This window comes from Cryptomeria japonica, chromosome 9, assembly GCF_030272615.1.
Source record: "Cryptomeria japonica chromosome 9, Sugi_1.0, whole genome shotgun sequence".
Lineage (NCBI taxonomy): Eukaryota > Viridiplantae > Streptophyta > Pinopsida > Cupressales > Cupressaceae > Cryptomeria > Cryptomeria japonica.
Window position 1 is genome coordinate 308,383,374 of NC_081413.1, and position 26,263 is coordinate 308,409,636.

General features: G+C 37.8%; 1 protein-coding gene across 3 annotated transcripts in view; it reads left to right on the top strand.

Annotated features, from left to right (window-relative positions):
* The first annotated feature begins 400 nt into the window (after nucleotides 1–400).
* The window catches only part of LOC131079601 (uncharacterized), an 82,348-nt gene continuing 56,485 nt past the window's right edge, over nucleotides 401–26,263 (top strand). Inside the window, exons 1-2 of one of the 3 annotated variants that reach the window (XM_059211279.1) lie at nucleotides 401–635; nucleotides 4,745–4,926. The gene's annotated coding sequence lies outside the window, so the exon portion shown is untranslated. Of the gene's footprint in view, nucleotides 636–4,744; nucleotides 4,927–16,014; nucleotides 16,328–26,263 lie in introns of all 3 variants that reach the window. The other 2 variants (XM_059211280.1, XM_059211278.1) reach the window with 2 other exon arrangements.

Sequence of the window (26,263 nt, forward strand, 5' to 3'; positions counted from 1 at the left end):
AGTTAGCGTGCACTAAATACACATTTGGTGAGCATGTAGTGGTGTGGTAGTGAACAACCAAGTGGAGAACATGCATCCATTGTCGAACCATGCCACACAAATCATGTGATAGATTGTGTTTTTGAGAAATGCATGGTAGAGTAAAAAGAGTGAAAATAACAAGTGAAAGGAGTTTGATGGGCTGTTGACACCTAACAACAATGTGGACAATTAGATGATTTGACTTCCACATCATCTGATGATGTGAACAACTATTCAACATAACCACCACCATCGGCCCCTCTCCCCTATTGCCAAAAAAAAAAAAGAAAAAAAGGTGCATGTATAGCAAATATAAAGTGAAAATGTCACATAAAAGGGTATCATAGGTATTTATCTACCAAGTATATATATAACTTTGAGCTGGCCGTTTCATTTATGTAGATTCCACACATTCTACTGGCCGCCTTATCTTTTGATGACACACAAAAGACTAGCGTAGCTCGTATGAAGTGAAGTCGCTGCCTTTTTGAAGAGTGAGAGAGCAAGAGTTTGGAGTGGCGTGAGGATTGCGAGTTACAGCTGCCTGTTTCATGGGATTTTGGACCCCTATTCTCTCTAATTATTAACAGTAAGAAGTTATCAGCATATTAAAGGTGCGCCTGGACAAAGAGGACTATTTTTTGGAAGTATTTTTTAATAGCAGTGTTATAGGTTTCAGAACAGCAATATTTATAAAACTTCAGATTTTTTAATTATATTGCAAGCATTGTAAACTATGTGTTATTGATGGCATGAGTTTTTGCTGATGTTTATATTATTTCGGGAACATCTATATATTACTTTCAGCCGTATATTTCTTTGTCATAATGCAATTCTTAAATTTGTTACAAACTGTTTGATGAAATGTCCCTGCATTGACCATGAATGCCAACGGTTCGCTCAACTGCTCAATAAACTAGAGATATTGGTTAAACACCGAGATTTAGAAATATTGAAGGATTTGCTTTGATTGCCAACTGTTTGACAAGTCTACAAGAGTAAAAATGAGAAAATTGAGCGATATTTAAATTTTTTTGGTTTTAGTGACGTTACATTGGGCAGGCATCAAGCCATGTTAATGGGAACTGGAATTTCTGAAGGGGTTTAAATTATGCTTGCTTGCATTGGATTATGTTTCTATTCAGGCATGGATGAAGAACATCAGATGGCCATGTAGACTTGATAAACATTGTCAGCCGTAAGGTGACAGAATTGCAGAAAGCCATGTGTGACTGAGATAATTGGAAGATCCTGAGCTTATAACTAGTTGAAGGCTAATTACATTATTCAATTTTTATAATTTTATGAAGCAAAGGCTCTCTACTCAAGAAATAAACACTTCCTGGTTGTGGTTAGATTAGGGCGAATAGAGCTTATCTAAAGTGTGACATCGTTTGCAACATTTTTGTTGTATGGGAAGGAAGAGAGTTTGCTAGGTGTGCTGGATGTAATTATCTTTTGATCAAGATTAACTTCTCAAAGGATATGAGCGTATTGTTTGGTTATCTACTTTTTCCATGCTCAATACTCTATGCCTTTAAGTTTTGCCCATATTTTTTAAGAGTAGAGGAAATTTTGTTTGCTATTACTTAAGTTTCTTTTGTTGAAGGAAGTCAAGTTTGAAGATTTGAGACTCTTCGGGTCTATTTGACAGAGATGCCAGTTGTAATGTGCTTAGTATCGTATGCCTGCAATTCTTTGGCTATTTGTATATTGTAAAGTTATACCTAAAATAAATTTAATGGTCACATACATCCTGGGGAAGGCTCATGCCACCTTGTGAAGAGCTAATTAGATTAATCTTTCCTCATTTTTAGTGAGAATGAGAAATATTTAAACAATATTTTAGACTCTTAGAGTGCAGCAGATTTTTAAAGATGCTTTAGGGTCTTACAGTGTAATGTCCCCTTCTGGGGTATGTCTAATTTTGCCAAAAAGAATGACAAATCCAAAAATACAACTTATTTACAAGAGTATTCTTTCACTAAATTACACAATGGCAATTGAATTTAGGAGAATAATCAATTAATGATTAAACAAAATGATAATGAAGATTTTTATTTGTAAACATACACACTATAGCTTCAACCATATTAGAAACTTGAGGGGAAAACACCATAGCATGCTGGGAGACTATCCACCCCAATTAAGCCGAAGAATGTTGAACAAGTAACCAACTCAATCCGATGCCTTGGCTCACAAGTAACCAACTCAATAGGTGCCCACAAGTAACCAACTCAATGGGTGTCCACCTAATGGGTAGTTCATATTCCCACATTCCTTGTGTTTCCCTTTGCTGTTTCTAATAAGATTGGTTTTTTAAATCAATACACAATTATTTATGAAATAAGTAATTCAAGCAATTCATCTAGCCATATTAGATTCCACATATGACATACCAAATAGCTTAGAAATATGAATATGTAGGTTATGTCTTACTGTTGTAACTGTTGTATATACTCATATATATATATATGAGAATTCCTGATCTTATTCCGCTTATTTTATGATTATCAACTACTTATTTTCTTTTATTCCCATTTTGCAGATCATAATTGTCTTCTATATATATTAAACCAGTTTTTCTTCCCTTATCATTCTATTTCTTATTTCAGATCAGATGCTTATTCCATTTCCATTCAATTGATCATTCCTGGATCTCTTTCCAATTGATTTGTCCTTACTCTTATATCTTCAAGGGGGAGAAGTCACACCTTTTCATTAAGCATATTTCCTTTGCAAGGGATACAATCCTTCGTAACTAATCGCTGCCCTGCTTTACTATTTAATTATCATTTTCTTCCCTTTTTGGAAATGCTGCCTAATCACACTCCTTAAATAATCTCAAGTAGACCGGGTCGGCCTCCCTTTTAAATAACCCTCAGTTGGCCAATTCAAACTAAATGGTGGTGATGCAAATATCTCAATCAGGTTGGCCCCCTTCAAATATTCACTGCTGTTTTATATTCTGGTTGGCCCTTCAAATATTACTATTATTTTATATATTCTGGTCGGCTGTTGAAATATCCTCTGTAATTGTATATTCTGGTCAGCCCTATTTATTTTAATTGCCTGGGTTTGACTGCTATAAAGGCCGTGATCATATACATGGGCAGGGATATGACATACAGTCAGGATTTCTACCCTTTAGTGGCAAAGCTCAATGAATGTACCTAAATGGTTTACTAATCAATTCAACCAGGTCAAAATTTAAACTTCAAGTTCCCTGGAATTCATATGCCTGAGTTGGCCTAGTGGTGGAGAACTTGTGCTCTTGAAAGAGAGGTCACAAGTTCAAATCCCACAAGGGGGTAAGGTATGTACGCCTCGTTTGTAGTGCAGTTAGGTACCTCCCGCAAGGAGTACGAGGTACTCTCATAGGGCTCTAACCCATCTGTAAACCCATACATAGATGGCTGGCATTGTGGACTATAAAAGACCCTTTCCTTTTTCCTTTCCTTTCACCTTCACTGTATCATCATCTGACCTCTGGCAGTGAGTTGTACAAAGAATATGAAAGGATACATAGATGGCTGGCATTGTGGACTATAAAAGACCCTTTCCTTTTTCCTTTCCTTTCACCTTCACTGTATCATCATCTGACCTCTGGCAGTGAGTTGTACGAAGAATATGAAAGGAAACTTATTGGGTCACTAAGCTGATGTTATTGGCAGCTAGATTTCATATCTGCTCAGAGGTGCTTGTGGCTACCCATTTGCTCTATTTTTCCTGTGGGCTTTTACAGCTTCTGATTAAGTGATATTTTTGACCTTTGATAAAAATCAGAAATGTTTTCATGTAGTCTACTTGGATATCTGTTGTACCTGAAGGACAAAGCCAGGCTTTGCACTATTGATGTCTAGATCTAGCAGCAAACACTTTGCGTTAATAATTTATTAGGGTAATTGTCATGAGCCGTACCTAATCCGCTCTATATTGTTGACCTGATTTGTTTAAATTTAATATTATCGACCTTATCTATTTAACAATATCAATCTGATTTGTTTACTGTTCATCAATCTGGTTTATTAATGATTAATAGCATAGTATCGGTCTGATGACTAATAGCATAATATCAATCTTATTTATTAATGATTAATAGCATAGTATTGGTCTGATAATTAATAGCATAATATCGATCTGATTTATTAACGATTAATGGCATAATATCGACCTGATGTATTACATGTTTAATTAGTACACATTTTAATTAATGTCTGTTAAGGAACGGTTTAACCCAAAAGACACATGCATTGGACAAGACCAGTCCTTTAGAAGAGATATGTTTCTTCCTCCCAGCTCTTCATCCGACTCAAATAGGGTTGGGCTCCTAAAGGCTAGGGGATCGAACAGTCCTTGAAGAAGGGAGCATAAAAGGAAAGATCGAATCTGCAATTATCATTAAGACAAGGCGATACTCTGGTATGAGGTTTCTGTGTGTATATCTGATAATACTTTCTGCATACTACTTTTAATAGCAGATTTCTGTTAGGATTATTCAATATAGTATACTGCATGTTATCTCCATTCTGTTCATTTCCGATTCATACTATGTGATTGCTTATGGCTATTTAACATGGGATATGTGATATAATATGATGCTTTATATATATATGTATTCTGTCTGATTATTGTAATTAGCCATGGTTGGGAGATGAAGGATTGCATTAGGGAGAATGGTGTTGGGGTCACCTCTAAGCACACCACCTCATATGTATGGCAGGGTCCACATGAGGCCAAAGGGGGGTGAAGGTGCTCTGCCTTTGTGCTTAGGAGGGCTAGACTTAGGACACCCTATTGAGGAAATTCCCGTCCTCTCCATCATGGTGATAGATGGGATCATGTGAGTAGGAGAAGGTGGCTTGATTGAGGGAGAACGGTTGTTAAGACGCTCTATCAAGTGTGGTAAGATACATTTACAGTTGTTTGTAATTCCAAATTACTTTAAGTTTCATCAATAATTGGTCTTCCTTTACTTCATAGTCATTCTACTTTACTTTATGAATCATAGTTAGTCTTTCTTTACTTTATGGATCATGATCAGTCAATCTTCATTTTATGTTTCATCATAGTTAGTATGTAATTATTAGTCACTTATATGTTTTAATTGGTAGATTAATTTCCTAACTTGTTTGCAGGGTTTTTCTATTAAAGAGATAAAGTTATTCCCTCTCTAACCCACCCTTAATAGCTAAGAATTGTAATCTAGGGTAAACTAGGAAATTTTACAAAAGTGGACATTACAAGTGGTATCAGAGCATTTTCCTGCCAACCTGAGGGAAAACGGTTAATGCAGCTCAGTCAGTGAGCAATTAGGGGCTGTAGAAAAGGAAAAGAGGAAGGCTACCCACCAAAACAACACAAAGGACGCACAAATGGAGTATGAATTGAGGGGTTTCATGGAAAGAAAGAAAGAAACAACCCAAGCATTACTTCAAGCCCTTCAAAACATAAACAATGCTCTTAAGCCAAACCAAAGGCATGAAAGGGAAGATACCCCCAGCCAATCCGAGAACAATCATGGAACTACAATAGGGTCAAACCGAAGCACAAATAGACCCCCCTTCTTAAATGAGGAGGGATCATCAAGGGAAAATAGAGAAATTAACAACCGAACTATGAGGGAACTTGCCACGGAATATGCAGGATTGGACCCTGAGGTGAAAAGAAGTATCCCATTCACAACATATTGTGAGGCTAGAATGAGGAGCATCCATAGGAAAGGAGATAACCAACCTAACCAAAGTGTACAAAATAAAATAGGGAAATTGTCCATCCCAAATTTTGATGGGTTAGGGAAGATTACAGCCCATGCATGGCTGCAAAAACTAGAAACATACCTAACTCTTTGGCCCATGACAGAAAGGGATGCCATCACATTTGCCATTTTACACTTAGAAGGAATGGCACACGATTGGTGGCATCATGGCCTAGTTACCGAAGACCACAAGAATATAAGAACCTATGATGCCTTCAAACAAAAACTTATTGAAAGATTTGATGAAATCCATCCACAAAAACATTTTAAGGAACTCACAAGGATTGGACAAAGGGGGTCTCTTGAGGAATACATCACGGAATTTCAAAGATTAGCTGTTATGGTTCTTGGGATATCCGAAGAAAGGCTCACCTACCTATTCATAGAGGGACTAACAAATACTACCTGAGGGCTAGTGAGTGCTTTGGATCCCTCTACTCTCCAAGAAGCAATCCTTAAGGCTACTCGGTTGGAGGCTGCTCAAACCAAAGGACGAGATCACTCTAAAAAGACAACATCAAAAGATAAGCACTTCCATGACAAGGATGGCCGTAAGAGGGCCTTAATTTCTCATGATGAATGAGAGGAACTAAGGAAGAAGGGTTTATGTTTTAATTGCAAGAAGAAATGGGAGAGAGGTCACAAATGTGAGCAAGGTGGGAGCGAGAAGCAAAAGTTATGCTACATATATAATGAGGAGTGGAGTCCAAGACATGAATGTAAAAGAAAGAACCCAAGAAGGAATAAAACGTGCTTCAAATGTGGAGAAAATTGGGAGCCTGGTCATAATTGTGTAAAAAGGGGCCAAGCTCACCACATAGAAACCACACCTGATGAATATAGGGAGGCCCCTTGTAAAAAGGTAAAATTCAGTGAAGATTAATAGAAGGGTGGAGAAAAGGTGACAACTCTTATAGACAGTGGAGCTACAGATAATTTTATAGATGAGGACTTAGCCACAAGATTGGGATTAGAGGCACAAGACTTCAAGGGATCTAAGGTAGCACTAGTTGATGGATTTACAACTTCATGTACAAAGAGCGTTCCTCAACTTAACATCTCTACAGGAAAATACGAGATCAAGGACAAATTCTATAATGTGAAGGATTGTATTGCAAGGACTCTTTGATGGATCTCCTAGGGTAGTTTCAGCAAAAAAGATGGGGAAAATTCTTAGTCATAACCAAGCAGAGTGGGTGGTCCAATGCTTAATCTTAGACAAGACTACTCCCAAAGGAAAAGTAGTCCATGTGAATATTCAACCATTGCTAAGAAAACACAAAAGGGTTTTTGATAATATCCCTCTAGGTCTACCTCCCGAGAGAGGCTTTGAACATGCCATTGAGTTAGAAGGAGGAACAAAGCTAGTGGTCGCCACACCCTACCACCATCCACACAAATATAAGGAGGAAATCGAAAAAACCATAAAGGGGTTATTAGAGATGGGGCACTTTCAGCCAAGTTGCAGCCCATTTGCTTCATCCGTTGTACTCTCTAAGAAAAAAGATGGCACAATGAGGATGTGCATCGATTATAGGGTACTGAATAAAAAGACAATCAAGAACAGATACCCCATTCCCCGAATTGATGAACTTCATGGAGCAATTTACTTCTCCAAGATAGACTTAAGGTTAGGATATCACGAAATTAGGCTAAGGGAAGAAGATATACCAAATACAACTTTTAGATGCCATTATGGACATTTTGAATTCCTTGTCCTACCATTTGGCTTAACCAGTGCTCCTACCACTTTTCAATCTTGCATGAACCACATTTTTAGGGGGCAGCTAAGGAAGTTCTTACTTACTGGTTTTCTTTGATGACATCTTAATCTATAGTAAAACCTTGGAAGAGCATCTAAAACATATTGATAGAGTGTTAGGAATACTTGAGCAAAATTCCCTATATACCAAATCGTCCAAATGTGAATTCGGTATGTAGGAGATCCTATACTTAGGACACAAAATTAGTGCACAAGGAGTAAGGATAGATGAAGAAAAGATAGAGGCAATCCAAAGTTGGCCAAAGCCCAAAACCCTTACACACCTTCGAGGATTTTTGGGGCTCTGCAGTTATTATAGGAAGTTTGCAAATGATTTCTCAAAACTAATGACACCACTTACTGATCTAACTAAGAAAGGAGCTTTCACATGGAGTGAAGGGGCCCAAGTAGCCTTCGAGAGACTCAAGGAAGTTATGAGTTCCTGCCTTGTACTAGCTATACCGGACTTTCCTCACCCTTTGAGCTATATTGTGACACTTTAGGGGAAGGTATTGGAGCAATATTGATGCAGAATAAACATCCCATAGATTTTGAGAGTAGGAAACTCAAAGACATAGAAAGAACATACTCTGTTTATGATAAGGAAATGTTGGCAATTATGCACGCCTTGGCAAAATTTAGGCAATATTTGATTTTTGGAAGGTTCATTGTGAAAATTGATCACAACAGGTTGAGGTTTTTCCTATGTCAGAAGGACCTAAATGATAGACAGCAAAAGTGGGTAAGTAAGTTGCAAGCATATGACTTTGACATTGAGTATCTGAAGGGCAAGAATAACATTGTGGCAGATGCTTTATCTCGAAGACCCCATCTTAATGCAATAACAACAATATCTACTGATTGGAAAACATCTATACTCACAGAGTATGCTAAAGATACATTCTCGAGTGATCTAATTGAGGGAAAAATACAGGTTGAAAGATATAGGTTTATGGATGACCTCATCCTCTATAAAGATCGAGTATTCATCACGCCAAGGTCAAAGGTAAAAAAGGAGATCTTGAAAAATTATCATGACAATCCCTCAACAGGCCATCAGGGATACTACAAAACCTATAAGCAGATTAGAGAAAGATTCTCGTGGAAGGGTCTTAAAGGGGATGTATTGAAGCATGTAAAGGAATGCATGATATGTCAAAAGAACAAGGATGGACATATATACCCAATGGAATTACTTCAACCTTTGCCTATGCCTAACCAAAAATGGGAAAGCATATTCATGGACTTTATAATAGGGTTGCCCAAAGTACAAGGGAAAAACTGCGTTGGTATGGTGGTTTATCGACTAACAAAATATGCCCACTTCATGGCAATATCCATAGAATTTAGAACACCTCAAGTAGCTGAGGTTTTCTTCAAAGAAGTTTTCAGAGTACATGGTTTTTCCTGAAACATTGTAAGTGATCGAGACAGTCGTTTCTTCAGTCTCTTTTCGCAAGAACTTTTTAGGCTAGCCGGAACAAAGTAAACTCCTAGCACAAGTTACCATCCACAAATAGATGGGCATACTGAAATCGTCAACAAATGGTTGGAAGGATATCTACTGAATTACATTATAGGGCAACAAAATGCATGGACTAAGTGGCTTCACTTAGGAGAATACTACTATAATACCTCTAATCATATGTCTATAGGGATGAGTCCTTTCAAGGCTTTGTATGGATACACAACAACATCCTTTGGAGATTTGATTCACTCTAAAAGTCGAGTTCCAAGAGCTGGAGACTTCATACAAGAAAAATAATGGACATTGTGAATTAGTGTAGGGACAATCTTCTCCAAGCCCAAAATCAGCAGAAGGTATATGCGGACAAAAAGAGAACTGAACAAACATTTGAAGTAGGGGACATGGTCTTTTTAGGACTACAACCATACAAACAATCGTCACTAAAAGTTAGTGGAGCATAAAAGCTTAAACCGTGCTTCTATGAGCCATATAGAGTATTGAGAAGAATCAGGGAAGTGGCTTATGAACTGGAGTTGCCCTCAAACAGTAAAATCCACAATGTATTCTATGCATGGTTGAAAATCTCGGACTCGCCTCGGACTCGGCAAGCCAAAAATTTGGACTCGGACTCGGACTCTTGAAAGACTTGTGAAAGACTCGGCAAAAAAAAAAACTGTAGTTTTACAAAAAAAACATAAAGAAATTAATGCATTTAGAGAACATAAGTGCCATAATTGAAACATTACACATGTCATATGATCTACAAACACGCAATATTTGAAATTTCATCATTCATGGCAGCATATTCAAGTTTTGCAGCATATTCAAGTTTCAAGTTTCAACTCTAAAATGTATAATACTATAATGGCAGGCTGGCAGCATAAGTATATAAATGTTCACAAAATTACATATAATGATATCTCCAAGTCCAACTCCAAATGTGAAAAACAACAATGTGAATGAACAAACCAAAGAGAAGACTACATCTTCCTCTTTGTATTTTTCCTAATATAGCTCAATTTTTCAGGCCTTGAGCTAGAAGTAGTAGCAGTGGCTGTTGTGGTATCTAAATGGTGAGATGATTCTTCTTCAAAGTCAAAGTCCTCATCATCGTCCTCATCTTCCTCCTCATCTTCATCCTCCATTTCATCCAATCTTGCTCCTTCTGCATCTTGTGTTGCTCCTCTCTCTATTTCTGCAATTTCTTCTTCGGTAAGGAGGACATCGTCACCATCATTTTGTTCATTCTTGGTCCAATCACCATATGGATCAATTTCATCCAAGTCAATGGCCTCATGTGAAACACCCTCCACCTGTCTAACTCGAAGGCGAAGGTTGTACCGAACAAATACTAGATCATTGAGCCGCTTTTGTGACAATCTATTTCTCTTCTTTGTGTGAATGCTCTCAAATACACTCCAATTTCGTTCACACCCAGAAGCACTGCATGGCTGAGACAAAACATGGATAGCTATCTTTTGAAGATTAGGCATGCCAACACCATAATTCTCCCACCATAAATCTACAAAAAACATTTAGAAATATTAGAATTGAGAGAAAAATGTAACAATCAAGTTTGTAGGTTTTTTCTTGCACTATTAAACTAAGTTACTAAATTTTTTACCTGGTTGTTGTTTTCCTCTCCTATCAATTGCTAGTTGTGATGAGAAGAGTCTCCCCTCTGCACTTTTGTAGATCTTGAACAATGAACATTTCCAAATTCAGAAATAGATAGTCAAAGTGTCAAACTCAAATTCAATAATGAACATTTCCGAATTCATAAATAAAGATAGAGAAATTGCAAATGTCAAATCTCACCTCCAACTCATCAAGAACCTTGTCTCTCAACTCAGGATCAGGTGTCATCTTATCAATGCATGTAATAACACCTACCATGACCTCCTCATCAGCCCTAAATGAATCAGAGAAGTAGAATTTCGGGTTCAAAAAGTAGGCGAAGGCATGTATCGGTTGGTGGAGTTGGTTTGTCCACCTACAATCAATGATGCGCCAAAGGATTTCACATTTTCTTGTATTTCCACGATAGTAATGTGAAATGGCCTCTTTGGCCCTATCCATGGCCTCATAAATGAAACCCATTGGCATGCCCTCTCCATCCACCATACAAAGAACCCTTACCAAAGGTTCTGTCACCTAAAAAAATGAAAACAAATTTTAAATTAGTACAAAATCAACCCCTAAAAAATAAAATCAGCAAATAGACAAGATTGTATAAACTTTACTTTTGTGTTTGTTACTTACCACAGTCAACTCCTCTCCACTTTTATTGAACCCTTCATCAAAAACAATGCTCACAATCTTCTCTACTTCAGGTCTTTTGGAGTATGCAGACCCCAACCAAGCATTTGACACAAACATCTGCATAAGATGAGGAATGGCACTAAGAATGCTCTGCAAAGTGATGAAGTGGCTAGCAAATCGTGTCACTCCAGGTCGCACAAGGTCCTTGTCATTTGTGTGTTTTCTCATCAAAGCAAGCACCTAAGTATGGTTGTAGATGAATTTGGTGACACTTCTTGCATCTTCAACCACTTTCTTCACCCATCCAATCTTCCCAATGTCCTCTAGCACCAAGTCCAAGCAATGTGCAGCACAAGGACTCCATGTAATCGAAGGATGCCTCTCCATAAGCATTCTACCTGCAGATACATATGCAGTTGCGTTGTCCGTGATAATTTGGACAACATTCTCAACTCCAACTTCTTGAACCACACCATCCAACAGATTACACAAAGTCTTTGCATTTTTTATTTCATTTGAGGCATCAACAGACTTTATAAATACCATTGCACCATTTGAAGCCACCAAGAAGTTGAGAAGAGTCCTATTCCGTCCATTTGTCCATCCATCAGATAAAATGCTGCATCCTTTTCTCTTCCAATACCTTTTCTGATCATCAACCACACCTTGTGTGTTTTGCACAGCTTTCTCTAGCAATGGCCCACTGAAGTCATGACCTGTTGGGGCCTTAAACCCCTTACCCGCAACTGTTACTGCATTAACAAAACCTTCCCAATACACATTGTTTGCTGCATTGAAAGATAGATTATTGTAAAACCAAAAGTTTGAAGCTGCTATCCGTGCTTGTTCATGCTTCTCTTTATTCCATCCTGTACCTTCAAGTGAAGGTTGTGCACCTGGAACATTGCGTGGTACAAAAAAATTAGGGTCTGATCTAACAGGAATGCCACTACCCTCACCCTCATTGTCACCAAAAGATGAAAGTGACTGACAACCCCGAGTGTGACCAATGGGACCCGAAGTGGACAATGTGGGATTCATTGCAGCTGCCATGGCTTCTCTTGTTTTTTGCCTTTCTTCCTTATGCATATCATTCTTAGCAAGAATGGCCTTCATCTCTCTAATAATTTCAGGAGTTGATTTGGGGCATGCCTCCACACCATATCCAGGTATTTGTGTAAGGTGGTATTTTAATCTATTGATTCTACCAGTCATCCATTTTGTACATTCGGTGCAAGTGACCTCCCCTTTTTTGCTTCCTGCAATCCCATATTTCCATGCTTTATCTCTTTGTCTTCTTGACCTTGGGGTTGCCCTTGGAGTTGAACTTGCCATTGCTGATTTAACATGAAAAAAAAAAAATCAGCAGGGTTTTATGGAAAATCAACAAAAAAAATGACAATGAATCATTTGGGAAAAATAGCATTCAAAAACAACAACAAAAAAAGAGGAAATAACTTAGGAAATAAAATAGAATTTTTTTTGGCAGCATATCCCCTTGTTTTTCAAGATTTTTTTGAGTTTCAAAACAATGAAATGATTCAAATGAAAAAAAAAGAAAGAGAAAAAATACTTACCTAGATCTCTCTTGCTGATTTTTTCTTCTTCCCTCTACTCCTTCAAACCCTACAAACCTGCTAAAACCAAACAAAAATAAAAATGAAGTGAAACACAAAAAAAAAAGTCATTTTTAACCCTTTATGGGCGTCTTTTCTAGGCTCGCGAGTCCCTGCGAAAGACTCGCGAGTTCGAGCAAAAGACTCGCGTGAGTCTTTCGCAGGGACTCGCCTGGACTCGCCTCGCAAGTCCTAGGTGAGTTGACTCGCGGCTCCCAAGGACTCGCGAGTCCGTGGCGAGTCCGCGAGTTTTAAAACTATGATTCTACGTGTCTCTCCTTAAAAAGGCATTGGGACAACATGTCATTCCATGCCTGGAATTGCCCCCCCTCGATGATGATGGAAAACTAATCTTGGAACCAGAAATGATACTCAATGTATGGGAAAAAAGGTTTAAGAAATAAAACCATTGAAGAATATTTGGTCAAGTGGAAAGGTCTACCCACTGAGGATGCAACATGGGAAGGTCTTGAAATATTTGATCATCCAAATCTTAAGTTGCTTGAGGAAAAGCAAATTTAGGAAGGGTGGACTATCATGAGCCGTACCTAATCCACTCTATATTGTTGATCTGATTTGTTTAAATTTAATATTATTGACTTGATCTATTTAACCATATCAATTTGATTTGTTTACTATTTATCGATCTAGTTTATTAATGATTAATAGCATAATATCGATCTGATTTTTTAATGATTAATAGCATAATATCGATCTGATGTATTAAATGTTTAATTAGTATACATTTTAATTAATGCCTGTTAAGGAACGGTTTAACCCAAAAGACAGATGCATTGGACAAGACCAGTCCTTTCGAGGAGGCATGTTTCTTCCTCCCAGCTCTTCACCCGACTTAAATAGGGTTAGGCTCCTAAAGGCTAGGGGATCAAACAGTCCTTGAAGAAGGGAGCATAAAAGGAAAGATCGAATCTGCAATTATCATCAAGAGAAGGCGATACTCTGGTATGAGGTTTCTGTGGGTATATATGATAATACTTTTTGCATACTACTATTAATAGCAGATTGCTGTTATGATTATTCAATATAGTATACTGCATGTTATCTCCACTCTGCTCATTCCTGATTCATACTATGTGATTGCTTATGGCTATTTAACATGGGATATGTGATATAATATGATGCTTTATATATATATATGTATTTTGTCTGATTATTGTAATCAACCATGGTTGGGAGATGAAGGGTTGCAATAGGGAGAATGGTGTTGGGGTCACCTCTAAGCACACCACCTCATATGTATGGCATGGTCCACTTGAGGCCAAAGGAGGGCGAAGGTGCTTTGCCTTTGGGCTTAGGAGGGTTAGACTTAGGACACCCTATTGAGGAAATCCTCGTCCTCTCCACCATGGTGATAGATGGGATCATGTGAGTAGGAGAAGGTGGCTTGATTGAGGTAGAACGGTTTTTAAGACGCCCTATCAAGTGTGGCTTGATTGAGGGAGAACGGTTGATTAGACACCCTATCAAGTTACCCATCCTAACTTGCTATGATTGGGATTCATTTAGTTATGACCTATTGATGCAGGAGCATCCTCGGTTCATAGCAATCTTGCATAAACCAAAAACATTTTCTTTTTGTTTTGCTTTATGTCGCAGTTTTAGCTTTTCTTTCTGTGTGTCCTGGTTTTGGTTGACTGGATCCTGTGGAGTTGGATTCTACTTGAAGACTTGATCATCTTTCTTATTTCCAGACCGCATTGCATTTGGATCATTTTCCGAGAAGATATTGCTATTGGTTTCCTTGACAGTTTCCTGTTACTGGTTAGCAGTTCCTTGTTATCGATTACCTGGACCTATTTTGGTGATCTACCGGAACCCCTTCCGAAGCTTGCGGAGCCTTGGGCATTGATTCCAATGTTCCTTGGCGTGTGGCCGACCTTTTCTCGCGATCTACACTTCATCCTTTGGATTTTCTGGAGGAATCTCTTGGTGGAGGCCGACCTTGTTAATTTTACACGTTAGGTCTTTTTCTTCAGGTTTTGATCCCTTTTGGGCTGACCGGATCCTTTGGATCATATATATAATTGTAATTGCGCATTAGAATGTAATGAATCGAAGAATCAAGTAGCGAGACTGTGCATAGAAGATAGATCTTAAGATTCAAGGTCCCGGTTGTGACCTATTTTGTATGTTCTACCAGGCCTGTGAGCCGGTTATGCTGTAACCCGGTTGTTACTGGTTGGTTGTAATCAATTTTCATGAAATAAAACAATCTGTTCTACATTGCCTCCATCATATCTTTGTGTTTCCGTTGTGTTACTCTTGCTGACCAGTCCGGATTGATTTCTTTGAGGTCCCTCCTCACCGGTGACTGCTTCACCTATGATTCTGATCTCTACATTTACAGTTGTTTGTAATTGCAAATTACTTTTAAGTTTCATCAATAATTGGTTTTTCTTTACTTTATAGTCTTTCTACTTTACTTTATGAATCATAGTTAGTCTTTCTTTACTTTATGGATCATGATCAGTCATTCTTTATTTTATATATCATCATAGTTAGTATGTTTGTAATTATTAGTCACTTATATGTTATAATTGGTAGATTAATTTCCTAACTTGTTTGCAGGGTTTTTCTATTAAAGAGATAAAGGTATTCCCTCTCTAACCCACCCTTAATAGCTAAGAATTGTAATCTAGGGTAAACTAGGGCATTTTACAAAAGGGGACATTACAGTAATTAAGGGCAAGGATTTGAAAGTGCTCCATAGAATTAACAATTTTGTCAATACCCCTAAATTAGACAGTATTGACAAGAGATTAGGTTTCATGACTTGCTCATTATGTCTACTTGCAAATATTAAAGGCTTGTCTGCTTGCCTAAAGCATATCAAAAGCATTTCTTGGGTAATTTGACTATTCTTGAGACAAATATGAGCTCAGCATAAGTGCATCATTTACCAGATATGCTAGAACTTTATATCTACATGCTCCCAAAACCTAAAAATGTACTAACCCTAGGACATCATGGCTATGATACTGTGTTATATTTTGGATATAACAAATCTACCTTGGATCTAATGTTTTATGAGCTAATCACAGATTGAGATGAATAAAATCTATTATATATTCAATATAACGAACTAAATTACAAAGATGTGCTGCAGCAAGGAAATCATTCAATATCAAAGCATACAAAGAGGCCATATCAGCATAAAAGGCAATAGTTAAGTTCCAGGTGTGATTGCTGTATATATTTGAAGCTTTATTTGCAACTGAAAGAGGATTATTCATCACATACAGTGCTGTAGCAGTCTGCAATTAAAAAGATGAAGACATGAATGGAAAATAAGGGAATTCTATTTACCAGTTTGGAGGGTACATATAAATACAACAAATCTAGAAGTTTCATTACCAGCTACTCTGCCCACATATAATCATTCAAACCACCTTGGCTTTGCATATTGGGTATTAATACAGGTCAGTGTAATATTTCAGTGCAGTTTCTGTTGTGGCATGCAAGAACTCTGTCATATGATTAATAAGCATATTTGACAATTTCTGAGAGAACGAATATTTAATTTTGTCTCATGCTATTCCATTTTGTTATGGCCACTCATATCATTAGTTATAGCTTGCAATATATAAAAATCAGCAGTCCACTGACTGAGTATTTTCATCAAAGACTTAAAAATATTTCAAAAAAATTAGGGAGGCTTATTGTTGACAGAAAAGGAATAAAGACTGACACAGTTGAAAGAAACCTACTGGACTTAACTACAAAGGGCTTGTGGAGCTTGAGACTGAAAATTCATCTAACAACATTCTCTACTATACTTAAGAAAGTAACTGAATTTACCAGAAGGTAAAGTAATAACATGAAAGTAAATACACAGGACAATTTTTCAACTTTTAAATCAATATTTTCATCACATATCAATATAAATCTTTGCATTGCTTATGAAACATTGAAATAGCTTACAAGTTTTCATCAAAGAAATAAACAATACTCTTTTCCTTTCAAGTACATATATACGTTCAATTAGACGATTGAGTTTACAAATACATAAGATAGAGTTAAAAAACTACTGTCCGAATAACCAGATCTGAATCACAAGCCTTGGTGAGTCATCTGCAGGAGGGAGAGCATCACCTGAGTGCTTTTCCTCCAACCATAGACCATTAGTCCTCCACACACCTTCCTATTGGAAGTGGCCCTACCCTTCGCGAGATTATAGACAAAGGAATTCGTCAAGGAATACCATCTGAGTTCTGGTATGGTGTCCTACATAACCCAATCGACCATACAACTATAGACGTGCTTCTAACTATGTATGACCATCCTGAGCTTCTAACTATGTATGACCATCCTGACTAGACCATGCAAACTGGAACACAAGTAGAGACTATTGCATCACTTTGGCCAAAGTTTCATAAAATGACACTTATAAAGAAGTGTAGTCGAATGTTCACACACCCCCACTCAATTTGGATCACAATAGTCATCCAGCAGATTACAACTTAATTAACTCAATATCAATTCAAAGAGTTGACATGGAACTTCTCATTATGCATTCTCGCATTTTATGGACTCTAGGCTATTGCCAGAACTTCACACGTCTTTATAGAAACACAAGTGTGTTTAAGTATGTCTCATATCATAAGATAGATGTTGATGGAGGATATCGAAAACTACTTCTTGAATCTCAAAAGGCCAACCATAAGCAAAGATCCAAGAGTTAAAAATCCAACATCATGCCAAGAGAACACTTCCTCTAAAATGCATAAAACTGAAATAAACAAAAAAAATATAAAAATGCATTAAAGAGAAGCTTGATTCTATTGTTTTCCTATCTATCAAGATCCTGCGTGATAAAACTTTTGCTCTCAGATTTGCACAATACACGAGGCTATGGAAGAACGCAAATGGTTGATTGATAAGAAAATGATTTGAAAATATAAAAATGGATGTGAAATCTCAAAACAACATTACAACTTCTGAGTTTCAAGAAGTGAGAGAGATTCGAAAGAGAGGGGAAGAATGCATTTATAGATATCTTCATGGGTGATCCTGATGTCGGGATGAATGTGGGATAAAAGGAATGATATGGAGATGTAAGCATTATCTCACATTCATTGAGTGAATGCGATTGGTGAGGATGAAAGGGGATAAATAAGATAGTTTATGAAGTGGTAGAGATTAGGAATAAATAAGAATGAATTTATGATAAAAAGAATTTAATGATTTAAGCAAATGAAATGATTTAATGAATTAAATAGAAGAAGATAGTAATAAATCAATTAAATGGATAATGAAATCCTTTTAATTAATAGAGGAACTAGGATGATCACATGAGGATAATTTCTTATGTGTCTACAATAGCATCTCTTAATTGGTAAAGGAATATGCAATAATATCACCCATCATGTCCTTGTGACTTGGCAAGTATCATTGCAGTTTGCAAAGGTAGAAGACTTACTGTTTTAGCAAAACAACTTCTCCTATGATCCTGTTTGGGCTTGTATTTCAAACTGGTCTCAAAACATGATTTCAGCTTTTAATGTCTAAAAAGACTCTTTTAAATTTTTAGCATTCACACTCTTTTAGAAACCAAAAAGGTTTAAATATGTGAGTTCATCATTGTGAATGGAAATCGGATGAGGAACAACATACTCGCTGCCTTCAAAACAGTCATAAAATCAGACTTCTCATGCATTATCATTCACAATGCACTTAGTAATAAACGTCATAGTATCCATACATTCATATGTGTATATATAGGTACAGACCTATGCACACATATATACATATGGACATATGAAAACTAATCTGATTCTATACTTATAGCAGTATAAGATATAGTTATGACTCGCTCTGATTCAACTGAGTACAACAATAAGTTCATTACTGCTATTCTTTATGGAACTCATTCACTGTTCAAGTCAAGACTATCACAGGAATAAGTCTGTTTTTAAGAGAGAACTACATACTCTTGCATGCATATACATTCACCTGTAATACATGCATAAGCATATATATACAAATAACTACAAATATTGAGTATATTTTAAGTTGCTTTCTCATTTTTAGTAACAGAAATATGAAGGTAAATGGCAAATAATGTACATGCCTAGAAGATTTCAATGCAAGGATGTGGTGATGCTTAATAAGCTGCAACACCTCTTCTCACTATTCTTCCTTTCCTTATTGAACAAGAAGCATAAGTGAAAGATCCCCAAATAGATATAACAGGGAAACAACACTCTTCCTCAAACTTCCAAGATAAATGTATTCAAATCTGAGTTTCTTTAATAGACTAAGCCTTGTTGTTTATGCTTGCTTAATTTTTGCATAAATGACAAACATAATTTGCATTTAAAACATAGCAGAGATACCGCACATAATATTAACTTTAATTTCCAGAATAGAGCAGATTACAAAGAGTAGGTTCTGACCTTTACTTGCAGCGATTGCCAGAAGAACAATAATTGAAGATAGATTAATCAATATAGATACTTATGCCAGCGTTGTAAGTTGCTGAGCATATGTTCATCTCTTGTCTTCGAATACATTTGAGAAAAAGCCTGTATGCAACAATCGCTATTATAAGACTGTCTAGCCTGCATTGTAAGTTGCTGAGCATAAATGCGTGTCTTGTCTTCGAATACACATGAGAAAAAGCCTGTATGCAACAATCGCTATTATAAGACTGTCTAGCCAGCGTTATTCTACTTAGGACCCTTATGAATATAAGTTCCTGCGAACTCCAAATGATCCGCCCAAGAGGGATAAAGCTCACGATTACAGAAGTTGCCATGCTGCAAGGAACTCCTGTCAATATTGTTGACTGTCTCAGGCACAAAGTCTCCCGTTGCAATAGCCACGAGCCACCAGAAATATCAGCTCAATGATTGATCAGAAAAGGCCTGATAATGGACAGGTTCAAAAGAATAGAGCCGCCACTTTAAGATCAATCATGTACATTTTAGTTCACCCTTCTATCACCCTTATATTTAGTGTTATGTCTATTGAATGTTTCATGGCTTCATATTCTATTAACTAGTTAGTATGCTGTCCGGATCAACTCCTTGCTCCCTTTATATAACTGAGTCTAGGGTATAAATACAACACAAAAATTACTTGGGGTTCATAACTTCGGTCTGTGTTCCCCATTTTTCTTGGTAATTCCGTTGTTAGGACCCTGGTTAGGTTATATAAAGGACAGCAAGGATATACTCAAAATTTAAAATCTTAAACTAGATATAAAAGGAGAAAGAAGGATGGAAATGTTCTAGTAATCTGCAGCATTGCCTCCTTGGTGTTTTCCTCGTGAGAGGGGGTTAGGCACTAAAGGGATGGAGAATGGAAAGGGGGACAAATTCCCAAAGAAATCCTTGAAAAGATGTGACCAATAGAAAAGATACTAAATAACTACCATGTGAAATGATAAAAGAGTAATGTAATCCTAAATCAAGCACAACCATGGCCAAAGAAGATAAGAAGATTTTAAGAGGGATTGGAGAGGGGGTACTTGCCTCCACCACAATATAATTTATTTATATTTCTTGGTCACCCCCACAACTGATATGTGGAAGGCAGTTCTTTTGGTGTGGGATTGTTCTCAATGTGTGGTTGAGGGGCATGTGGAGGGGATGCCATCTGCTGCTTTACATTTTTTGTAGCTACATCTAGGTGGCAATGGGTTTCTGTTGGTGATTGTGACTGGGCCAATGTGGCAACGACAGAAGCTTGGAGTAGTAGAAGGCAGGGCTACCTTGTTGAATCTTTTGGCACTAAGCAGCAACCTTTTGGAGTAATGGGTGTTCATTGTGATTGAATGTGCATGTATATCTTGCTTCTTTTAAGAACTATAGGGCACTTTTTAGTACATTGTAGTGGTCTTTATTGATGTGTTTTATATGCACCTTGAACACAGAATAAAATACCAGGGTTATGTATCCTCTCTTGAACAAAGACCTCTCAAATGCTAAGCTTCGTGATCAAATGAGATGACTCCAAGGTTTATACTGTTGTTAGGTCTTGACTTTACATTGTGGATAGACTCAGTGATGTGATGTGATTTGCTGGAATCACAAGGGGACATGTTTTGCTTGAACTCTGCTGGGATGTAGAATCAAAGACAAAAGAGGCAAAGGGTTTAGAAAGACTATGCTACTCCTAAGATCAATGTTGACGATGAATGTTACTTAGATAGACAAATTCCCTCAAATCAAGGTTTGCTTTGCCATGATGACAACAACCACACAAACTTGATGCAATCTTCTAAGGGAATGGAATATTTTCACAGCAAATACATCATTCAAATACCCAATGCTGGTACAACTTGCACAAGTATCCACAATCAAACTTAGCACAATGATTAGGCTCAGGCTAACTATAGCTTACAATCGGCAAACTAAAAAAGTATGCACCAAGGAATTCTTCACAATATCTTCATAAGCATCCACCATACTCAATGAACTCTAATTAATCTTAAGAAGTAACAAGGAACCATGCAAAATGTAGAAACACAACACATACATCCACCATAACTTCGATGAAAGTATTGAGTTGATTTCAACATAACTTGGCAACAATTACAAGCTTCCTTCTCCTACTCTACTCTACTTCTGATTTCTAACTATTAACCTTTACAAATGAGAGAGTTGAGCCTTATATAGAGGTCTCATTACATTTTGAAGGCTCAAATTGATTCTCAAATTAAATGTCAAGGTCTTGTTGACGTGTTTTTTATGACCGCGTCTAACATAGAATAAAGTCACCAACGGTCACCTTATCCTCTCTTGATCAAGATTAGTCCGTATGCTAGGATTGCTTAAAGTTCAAACGGCTAATTCCAAGGTTCCTTCAGTGCGTGGACGTGACTCAGATGTTTGATGGGTTTGCTGATAACCCCAGGGGCCTTACGTGTGTTCAATTGAGGAAAACTTATGCAAGCTCAAGGATTTCTGCCAGGGATGATTTATAATGAAAGCTCTAGTTTTGGATCTTTTGGATTTTTCGAAATATGCGGAAAGTAAATAAGAGTAGGGTAGAGAAGACTATGCTAAGGCTAATCTAATCCTAAGAACAGGAGACGGGATCACTCATGCAAAATCAAACCACGCTTCGTTTCGCCAGCAGAGCACAACTACACGAAGGCGGTGCAATCTTCAAAGGGTGCGTGGAGGTTTTTCAGATCACCAATATGGGCCATCGGATCGAACAATCTTTACTGGTGATCGAAGTTAAGTGTATACACATCAAAAGGCTCAAGCTAACTTTGCATGATATACAACAATCAATTGCACACCAAAAGTATGAGCTCAGATTCCCCAACAAGTACTCCTATCAGATCCGGTTCTTCTAACAACATATAAGAAAATCTAATCTAATTGAAGAGAGCAAGACCATGCAGATTGCCAAAGTAGAACAAGAATACACCATCAAAATCGAACAATGCATTAAGTTGGCTACTTCACAATCCTGATGCAACAATCTCAGATAATCTCTCCCTTTACAAATGAGGGGGGTCACCCCTTTATATAGGCCTTAGGCCATGCAAACCCTAATTAGGGTTTCACCCTAGAAGATTCTCCACTCAAGGTGCAACAAGGTGGGAATCGGCAATTAATGACCCATTATGCCCATATACAATTAATTCAAAGCCTAGAATAGCACCCACTAGTGCATTAAATGCGCCCCATGATGTTGATTATGCTTAGAATATAGCGAACACCCTCATGCAAGGAATAAATGTCCATCATGCTCCAGGTGATAGCGACATGCAAGGAGAATCTGTCATAAAACCATAAATGAGGAGGCTGCATGCAAGAAGATTCCTCATCCGACGACGACATGCATTGACTGGACCCACACTTAGTCAAAATACCTCCAGCAGTAAATATGCCACTACTATTCAACCAAAAGATTCTCGTTCAAAAATGGACGACCATTATCTCGCTCATTTATGGCATATGCAATGAATCTGCTGACGACAGCTTCTAGCTCTTCGATGGAGACACTTGGCACATTTTCAATGTCAAATTCCATCAAGGCAATTTTTTCTTCGCTCTTGGAAAAGCTCTCCCACTCCATCATGACTTCCTGTGTCTTCTTCATTATACTGGAGAATGAAGAAACATTTGCAAAATGCTCTTTGGGGAATGAACCTACGAAGAAGAAATCGTGCAACTGAGATTTCAGGGAGTTCACTATTATTCCACCGTCATTGAGTTTCCTCACGAACAATGCCTCAATTGCACTAATGATTTCCTCCTGCACCCCTCTGATGGACTCTTTCAAAGTAAAGGAGTCCACACTGAATTTATCGAAGGTGTTCTTTCCTGAGCAGGCGACGTAGAACCATCGGGGAAAGTCATAAGCTTCATTTTCCTGAGTCACTTTCCCGCCAACCAGAATTTGCCTTGGAACCTTTGTCAGAGCCCTGAGTTGTGGAATGGTTAAGTCCTGGTAAATGTGTACATCCTCCCATAATCCTTCTGCTGTCTCTAACCTGCTCAAGAGGGCCACGAACTTTGAATGAAGATGAGCTATGTCTTCAATAAATTTTCCTGCTTCGGTATAAACATCCTCTATCCATTCCCTGGAATTTTCTGCCATCACTCTAATAACCTCTGCATCATCAACCACTTCCTTAGGAAGGGAGGAAGGAGGAGTGAATGAAGGACCTTCCTTCCTGAGGGGTCTTTTGAAACTCCAGATATACTTGCATAGGGCTCTATTTTCTACCCTCAACTGCTTACATTTCGCCTTTGATTTCAGCATCTTCTCTTTCACGGCCAAGGAAGATTCTTCAAAGTATCCCATTACTTGACCTGTGGAGGCTTGGCCAAGATCAATCTGTCTGATAACATAATCCTCCTGCTTGATTTCGCTTTTGTCTTTATCTACTGCAGGCCCAACAATGTGTAGGGTCCGGGATCCAGATTCTTCCCTAACAACCTGTTGACGTGTACTTTATACACAATCATACACAGAATAAAATACCAATAGGCATCTTATCCTCTCTTGAGAAAATAGTCTCTAACTGCTGAAGATCTGCAAAAAGGATCAGTTAGGTAGACTCCAAGGTTCTTTTAGTAGGGTCTCTACGTGTGGACAAGCTTTTTTAGTGGTATGATGTGATTTGCTGTTTCCTCCAAGGGGTCTTACGCATTCTAAAGCTCGAAGATTTTACTAAACTAAAAGGAACTTTCAAAAATAGCAAAAGATAGGGTTTAAAGAGGTCTAATCTAGCCTAACCCTATGAATGACTTAGTATGGACGAGATTTGGCAAGACTCAACCAACTTCAATTTTGCCATAAGATAACAACACGATTGAAATTAGTGCGATCTTCTAAGGTAATATAATGGTATTCAATGCATCAAAGATCAAGGACACTACTACGAAGGTACATATCCAAGACACAATGATAATTAAAGATTAAGGACTCAAAGTGTTCTCCAGTCGACCACTCAAGGCGTTCCTACAATCAGCAAGAAGCTAGTGGTTTGGATTACGAATCCTACCAAATATCAAATCTCACACTTAGTCTTTCAAATTAACAAACTACTTCGATTGAGCACGATTCAAGTGTATCAAACAACCATGAAGATAACTCAAGAAATTTGCAACAAAACACCATAACTTCAATATTTTATTGATTTCCAAGTCATCATGTACAACAATTGCTTGAATTTCTCTCTTCAAGACTCAATCTTGCTACAAAATAAAATTGCTTCTAACTCTAATCTCTCTTACATCAACTATTGACTATTATCTGACTATTACTCTATTATCTATTTTTTCAATGAAATGAAAAATGGGGGTATAAATAGCATCCCCAGTTACAATGAAAGGTCTAGATTGAAAGAAAATCAACGGACAAGATCATGACACCTAAACCCTAATTAGGGTTTGTTACAAATGACCTCCTTTTTACTGAACAATATTAAATACATAGCCAAATATTAAATTCGGCACAAAAACCTAGGAGGTATCAACCAATGAGAAATAAGATGTCATGTCATCTGTAACAACCTTTCATCTAGAATCTTATTCCCTTTCCAATTTTCTTTCTTAGCATATGCAATGAATTTTGTCACGATTCCTTCGATTTCTGTGATTGGAATCTCGGGAAGATTCTTGATACTCTCTTCCAAGTGGATGACCTGATCGAATGCATCTAGAAGAGCTGTGTCCCAAGTAGGTTCAAGTTCCTTCGTTCTATCAATCAGGAGCATGGTGGCAAACATCTGATCATACTGCTCATCTGTAACATCTGCGTCCTTGCGAAAGATGATCTTGATTCTATCCTCAAATTCTTGCATATCCACATCTGTCTCGACCTCGATCCCTCTGCCAAGAATGGTACGAAGTACCTCAAATACTCTGTCCTGGATCGGATTGATCACCTCCTCAACTTGACCACATCTAACACTGATGTCCTCGAAGAGAACACTCTTTATATGGAGTAAGGTTGACCACTGAAATAAACTGTGAGAATCACCTTCCAAGATCCTCTCCTGCGCTAAAATTCTTCTGGATGTATGTCTTATTACTTTCAAGACAGGGATGATAACGTCCTTGGTATGGGCAAATGCAGCTACTGTTACCATCAATCTGTGGATTATCTCAAGAACTTGGATAGCCTGACGAATGATCTTCGTCATCCTTGCAACAAACTCTATGGCCACTGTATGGGATCTATCCATCCAACTACATGTACGCTGGACCAGGTTCCTGAATCTTTCTGCTTCATTGATCGATTGAAGGGGCAATCCCTGCACTGGTGATCTAACTGGATCTTGACGTCCCAAAGGTTCATTGATGTGACTGAAATATGTCCTCCATGCACCTCTCTCTCTCTCAAGCTTTCTATTCTTTTCCACTTCTTCTCTAAGCTTGTCCTTCAATGCCTCAAATGTGTCGGTAGCATCATCCATTGTCTGCTCTGCTGTGGATGGTCCTAACTCAATAGTCTGTATATCATAATCCTCTGCTAGGATCTCACCCTCATATTTATCTGCTGCCGGTGTAGCTATCTGCAGTTTTCTAGATCCAGTCTCATCTCGAATCATCTTGGACATCTTTGTAGCCTTCTTCTTCTCTGTTATCACATGTGAACGTCCAACAAGGCTCTCTAAATCAATTGCATTGTCCTCGTCCTCAACTACGATCACCCTAGTCAATCTTTCCTTCAACCAATCTGGGATATTCGATCTTGTCTCTTGAACTTGAATTTCTTTATGTACTATTTCTTCTTGTCTGGGAGGAGATGTTATTTCATTATCTTCTTCTAAATCATAGTCTTGGAGAGATCCATCCGATGAAACATGCTGTGCCTGTCCTTCCTCCTGCCTGTCATTCTGTACCATCGACTCCATGGACTCTTCCACTCGAATTGTTCTA